Source organism: Montipora foliosa, unplaced genomic scaffold (assembly GCF_036669935.1).
Source record: "Montipora foliosa isolate CH-2021 unplaced genomic scaffold, ASM3666993v2 scaffold_485, whole genome shotgun sequence".
NCBI lineage: Eukaryota > Metazoa > Cnidaria > Anthozoa > Scleractinia > Acroporidae > Montipora > Montipora foliosa.
The window spans coordinates 617,153-624,194 of NW_027179795.1; the positions used below are offsets into that span (position 1 = coordinate 617,153).

Here is a 7,042-nt window from a genome sequence, read left to right on the forward strand (position 1 = left end):
CCCGAAGTGTCCTCGTGGGTTAGCCCGTGGACTCTGCTGACAGAGTGCCCTAAAGTGTCCATACAGTTACGATGGATTGAAACACGGTTGTCTCGTTATTTCTTTACCTACAATCTTTCGCATTCATTTGTACTTAACAGTTCATTACAGCACTCCTTTCCAACGCCCACACCTCCCAATAAATATTGGTATTTATTTTGTTTCCGAGAATTTTGAGCTGTACAACGTCGCTCGGGAGCGGAGGGGGTTTTTGTTGAGGAAGCTGGAATTTGTTGTAATACGAAGCAAAGAGTGATTTCTAACAGAAAATGTGATGTGCCTCAAGACATTTTGACGCGGATTGCAGTCTACCGAATTGCAATTGCGGTTAGTCGTCGAAGCCCGGCCGTAGTCACTTCCCACGCCAATGTGCTGGCGCTCACTATCAGGCGTACATTGAAGATTGGATCAGTATCCTTTGTATACTTTACCAAGTAAGAGAGTGATAAATAACTCAGGCGTCTAGAATTGGTGAATTTCCAATGCCTTGGTTTCTAGTTTACGACAAACACGTTGAATGCCCAGCCTGGCAAGTAATTGGAAACTCCCAAACTTCCAGTTGGACATGGATGGCAGATCATAAGTTGCAACATATGTAAGTGCATTGTTGAATTAACAGTAGGGTCGGACTGGGAAGATTGTTTATTTCGAGCAACTCTATGAAGCGGCCCGCAAAGATGTTTTAGAATAATAAACATTTATCATCTAGACTATCACCGGTGCTAGTTTTAACCTGGACATTCAAAGTCTTTATTAAGGTTCAATGGAAATTATGTCATATTTATTACAGTTTTGTCATTGTTACATCATTTTTGTTCCTGTAAACCTATTTCTATTCACCATACAAACAGTTTTTGAAATCTTCTAAAGTTTTTGTATCATTATCCGTTAGTGTATATGGGGCTTACACAACCTTGGGGAACCGGCTGTTTGTGTTATTTACTTAAGAGGGAGTATATTAAAACAGGTGCATTACTTGCAATATTCAAACTTAACTAAGTTTATTATGTCAAATTAAGAGTTATAATCAGCTTTTCCATTGTTGCCCTTTCCAGCCCTTGTTTCCACTATTGTTCTGAACCAATCGTTTAATTTTCACTGGACCAGTTAAACAGCAGTTCAGGCTGGAAAAGCAGTGAGGATGCCTATTCCAGGGTTCCCTGCAATTCGCACAACAACTACTCTAACACTGGTAAATTCAACTTTAATTGGGTGAGCCAGATCTTTCAGGGCACCAAGAATGACCTCGCCCTCTATTGTAGAGGTTGCCAGTGTGTGATTAATCACCTCTCTATCCCCAACGTTGTTTAGTGCCCTCAATGCGTGTTGACCAGCTGGAGAGTTAAGAGCCATTGCTACCAGCGCAACGAAGCTGGGATTGTTTGAAAATGAGGAGTCCACAGCGACTGCGTACCTTCTTCCTCCATCATCACGCAAATCTCTGAATTCACCATGTGTTCTTAAGGCATGCCCATATCCACTTGACATCATCCTGGTTACTTCATCTATCCTGTAAATTCGAGCCAAATTCCCAGCCATCTGAAAACAAGTCACTTAAGTGTTTTAAAGTTAGCCCAAAGAAAAAGGGAATTTTCACCGTGCCATTTCCTTGCTCACCCTTCCATATTTTTAAGTCGTATTATTTGTACCTTCCCCTCATTCATATACTATTTGTCGTTATCATATTGTTAATGATCGTTACACAACTAGATAGGAAGGACTAGTCCCGTTATAGTTCTGTTCTATTCAGTTTAACTTCTGTGAAAACACCCATTTTACTTTGTGCGCTCGAGGAGATCGGACGTATTTGTCAGTAAGCTCCGTTAGATATTTCTTAAGGATGTATTTAACGTTTAATTTCGATACGTCGGTGAAAGCGTTGACACAAGAAAACCGGACGAGGACTTGAGACGCAGTTAGAATGATCATCTTAAATAGCATCTAATTAACACCGTAAAACAGTTTTTTGGATACTCAGGCCTAAAAATGAACCACGAGAAGACGGAGGTAATCCCCCTGGGTAATATTCAATTAATACAAGCGGAATTGGGTGTGGATGGCATAAGTAGTACCTTTAAAATATTAGGAGTATATTTCACCTATAATTATCGGTGTTTTTATGAAAGGAATTTTGAGTGCTTTGTGAAATCTATTTAACTTATACATTCCATATTGCCGTGTGCTGAATGCGCCTCAGTAATAGATCACAGATGACGTCAAAATGTGGTAAAAACAAAAAAGTGGCACACGAGGCGAAAGACGAGTGTGTCACTGATGTTCTTATCCCATTTTGACGTCTTCTGTGATCTCTTACTGAACAGACGCATGGCAACATGGAATCTATTTGTTTCATATAATAAAGAATTCAACTTTATTCGCATAAAAGCTGATGGAAACGTCAATCACCCGTCCGTACTCTAATAGATCAGAGGCAAGAACCAATCAAAATGAGAGAATAACTAGGATTATTATAATTATAAAAAGGAATCGTTAAAAATCTGGTTTTAGAGAGGCGTTAACGTTTGTTTGATTGGAACGATTCAAGTTATTAAATCCTTTGTCATCTCAAAAATCCTTTATCGCATAGCTTTAGTTTCGTGCAAAAGATTAGATTTTGTCAAAGACAAAGTAAAGCGGGCAGCTTTGATAAATTCTATAGAAGGAGGAGGTTTCAAAATAATGGACATCGTTTCTATGATCTCAACTCAGAGAATATTGTGTATTAAGAAATACCTGGACACCTACCCAGCAGGCTGGAAATATTTCTTTGGGAAGAACATTGGAGACAAGTTTTTGTTTTGTTGTAATTTCGATTATAGGAAATTACCGGTTGCTGTTCCTGTGTTTTATGAAGAGCCTTGAAACCTGGTCCTTATTAAATGAAAACAATCCCAGCACAACACAGGATATAGTGAATCGGGTACTTTGGAACAACACGTTCATTTGCATTGGCAGAAAGTCAGTATATAATCGAAAGATTAGTAGTATTGGACTAAACAAGGTTGACCATCTGTATAATTTACGACTGTGCAGGGTTGCTTATGTTTGATAGGGAGCCTTTGAGATCTCGTTTATCTCCAAATGATAATTTCTAATGATTAGCTTGTTGGACGCCATTCTTCTAGAATAGAGGTATTTGTTGAATAGCAGGAAATGACTTATAGCTCATCTTACCACACCCTTCGAACTAAATTCTCTTTCTACATATTTCACGGAAACGATAAAATTTCCCTTGGAAAAAAAGTGCAATCAAAATCATTTTATAGCAACTTTGTTTCAAAATTGTTCACTGCACCTACTGCTAGAAAGAAATATGAAGAAAGTTTCAACACTGAAGAGTCTCAATTAGATTGGAAATAAAATATTTAACACCTTTCAGAGCTACTTTAAGCACTAAACTACGGGAGTTCCAGTGTAAGATATTAAACAGAATTTTGTATACAAACGACAAGCTTTTTAAGTTTAAAAATATCGAATCTCCTCTATGTTATTTCTTGTGAAGATGTTGTAGAAACCTTGGAACATTTTCTTTTTTCTTGCCCGAGAGTCAAATCCTTTTGGAAAGAAGTATGCTCTACTTTCGGAGATAAACAAGAAGTGGAGCAGACCTCTCCAAATCTTGGATGTCTCTTTTTGGAATTCAAGACCTGAACGTTCATAACATCTTGTCAAATTATATTATCTTAGAAAGCAATTTTTTTTTTCTATATTGTTTTAAAATATGCAAATCACATTTTTTCAATAGTAACCCTAAAAGCTGTGGAAGCTATATAAATTTGAGTTAAATTTCGGTAATCCAATCTTGTTTCCATGCAGTTGGAAATTACGTTAGCAAGAAATTCAAGTGACTGAAAGTGAACTGTCAATCCGGTTGTAGGGACGAACCTCTCCGTGTTGAAATGTAGTACAATTACAATTACACGTGAGGTGTCTTGGCTGTTCGGGTAGAATTGATCGTTTGACAAATCCCCGTGGAAGAAATTTTCGTCTGATGTCATTCTCATACAACAAATTATTAAAGCCTACTTTTTAATAGTTACAAAAAAAATTGATCTTTCCTTTCCTGCTTCATTTACCTTGCCGACTACCTAAAAACTATCGACGGGAAAGTGTAGTTGTGTTCCCCTTCTCTTGAGAGCCCTGCACACTTAGGTGTGCGTCAAATTCAAGTGCTCCCTCAGCCATACATTCCATCGCTTATTGTTCGTTGAGTGAGTTTATTTGTGGATCTATGCGACGAAACCTGCTTTATAGGATTGTTGTCTCGCTTATACTTCTGTGAAGTAAAAGTTGAAATTTCAGTTATTGTTAGTTTCATAGAATCTTTCGGTACATTGTTAGCCTGCACGCAGGCGGTTGGATGGTCGAAAATCCGGAATTCGTAATGAGGTCGCCATCTTGGATTCGCGCGGCTAGGTCTGGGCCGGGTTGAGGGTCGACAAAGCGAGCGAGGGGAGGGGGGCGGAGGGGAGAGAGAAAAACCGCCTGCCCGAAAACCAGCCCCCTTTGAGTAGCACAATTTCGCAGCGTCCGCCGGTGGACGCTGTCTTCTGATTGGTCGACAGACATGCTGTCAATCGACACAAGATTTAATATTCATATACCGCTCTTGTCACCATAGGCAAAATGATGAGCTCGAATGTCGATCGAGCGATTCAAAGTGCTTTAGATTTCTTGGTGACAAGAAAAAGGAGCGTTCTTTTGAAGCGTGAACAAAAACAGGCGATAGTTAGTTTACTATATGGTGAAGATGTGCTGGCCGTTCTTCCCACTGGCTTTGGGAAAAGCATGATATTTACAGTGTTTGCGATAGCCGAAACTGAGAAACTTGAAGGTCGTCCGGTGTCAGTGCTTGTAATTTGCCCACTCAAGAGCATCATATCAGATCAGATTGTCGAACTGGAAGGTTTGTGTTCGGCAGCAGAATTCACCCCAGAGAGTTCTAAGAAAATTATCGAAGATCCTCCTATCTTCATCTACTGCTCTGCAGAGCAAACGCTGGAGGAACGCTTCCTTTCGGCCAAAAGACAGATGAAGAAAAAAATAACATAGTTAATCTTGTGTACGTTAATAAGTTTTATTAGATCGTTAATCTCAAAGTTATTTTTCTTAACACACGGCGAATCAAATCTTTCTTTCCCTACAAAGATCGCTTGAATCGTTCCCACAGATCGAAAGTTGTTTACAAGGCAAATTGTTGGGATTGCGATGACTTCTACATCAGCAAAACGAAGCACCGACTGCAGGATAGAAAAGCTGAACATTTTGAAACGCTCTCCAAGCATGAACACACATCAGATATTGCTGATCATATTATGACTACTGGACATAACATAAAATGGGATCATTTTGAAATTCTCGCGTCTGGAAAAACTGATTACCACTGCAAACGAAACCTTGTTTACACAGGAATTGAATCCGACCTTAAATGCTAATTGTCACTTTATTACAGCTCGTTCTCAATTTGTTTTGAAATATAAATATTTTTCATATAATGAAGGTTACTTTTGAAAATGTATGTTGCCACATACGAAACGTCAAGTTAGATTTCATAAAATGCATTGCTTCACTGTAAATCAAAACCGTAAATCAAAGCCGCAGTTGATCGCAAAGTGCACCGACAGGAATATTGCCCACTGTTTTCTCGCTGCCAAATTTTTCAAACTTTCCGTATTAAACAAGAAATTGCAATGGGAAAAACCTACAGTTACCGTTTGCTGCAGTTTCTGCCGGTTTGCTTACATTTCTTACGGCTTTTTTAGTTGACCAGAGCAAGTTTGTTTACAGCTACACGCTTCAGTGATTGACAGCCTTATTACAGTCTCTTACTTATTGGTCAATTATTGTGGCGTGACATGCAACCGGAAGCTCAAAAGAAAGTGGGCGGCTACCGAGAAAAGGCTGGTTTTCGGGCAGGCGGTTTTCTCTCCGCTCTTCCCACTCCCCACCCCGTCGTTTTGTCACGGGGCCCAGACCTATCCCACGCTCTTCCAATATGGCGCCTGATAGTGTTTCGTGGCGACACAACAACTACCGCCTGCAAGCAGGCTAGTACATTGTAGGGGCCTAACTTCATATCATGTGCCCCGACCGTTTCGAAGACAGTGACTTGTCACTCCGCTTTGGTAATAAATTGCCATTATTCATAATCCTACGTTTCCCGGCTGGTTAAAATGGACTGAGCCTTTCAATCCCTCAGTGATTTGTACCTGACAAATTGTTTGCAAGATAATGTCGTGCTTGCTCGCACGCTTCGTGGTCTTGCAGAGTTGCCCATAAAACTTGTTTTCGAACAAATCTGTCTCCAATTACTGAGATCATACCTGAGTTTCTCCTAATAATCTGTTTCTGTGAGACGTCAGTCCGAATTGACAACTAGAACAACGAACTTGAGACAAACTGTAACTGTTCCACTGCTGCAGCGTACTGACCGCAAATACATGAAAATGTTGACTTTCTCTTTGTGCATCCGCTATTTATCGGACATCCCGCTGACGTCATAAGTACATATTATATTTTCAAAACATGATGCACTCATCCCTGCTAAATTATTTAGCAGTTGTGTATACATTAACGTTAAAAACGCTGGTCACATAACTTGCATGCATGTTTGGTAAATTGTATTTTATGACAAGCACTGTTACAACACAAACTTTGCTTCGTTTGCACAACAATACACAAAAATGTTGCGGTAGCGTAAATATGTTTATACCGCCAAAAATGTTTTTAAATGCTGATGGTTGCCACAAATATGATAGATAATTACTTTTAATTTGTATCATGCTTAAAGTCAGAGCCAAAGATATTTACTCTCTTTTAATCTCAAAATTATTATATTTGTGTTGTCACTCGTAAAATCTCAAAAACGTTATGAACAGAATTTTAACTTAACTGTAGTATGAAGTGAATACTACTTACAAAGCTGCCTTATAATCATCATCATCATTTATTTGCCTTTATGTGTATAACAGGTTTTAAAAAAGCATACAGCAGGTTGTTAGGC

At 39.1% G+C, this 7,042-nt stretch overlaps 1 long non-coding RNA gene across 1 annotated transcript; it reads right to left on the reverse strand.

Annotated features, from left to right (window-relative positions):
- Positions 1-765: 765 nt before the first annotated feature.
- Positions 766-6,499, reverse strand: LOC137989992 (uncharacterized). The gene is made up of 2 exons (XR_011121095.1): positions 6,363-6,499; positions 766-1,578 (listed from the first exon to the last, which is right to left on the reverse strand). It is a non-coding gene; the product is annotated as an uncharacterized lncRNA (long non-coding RNA).
- Between the last annotated feature and the right edge of the window lie 543 nt (positions 6,500-7,042).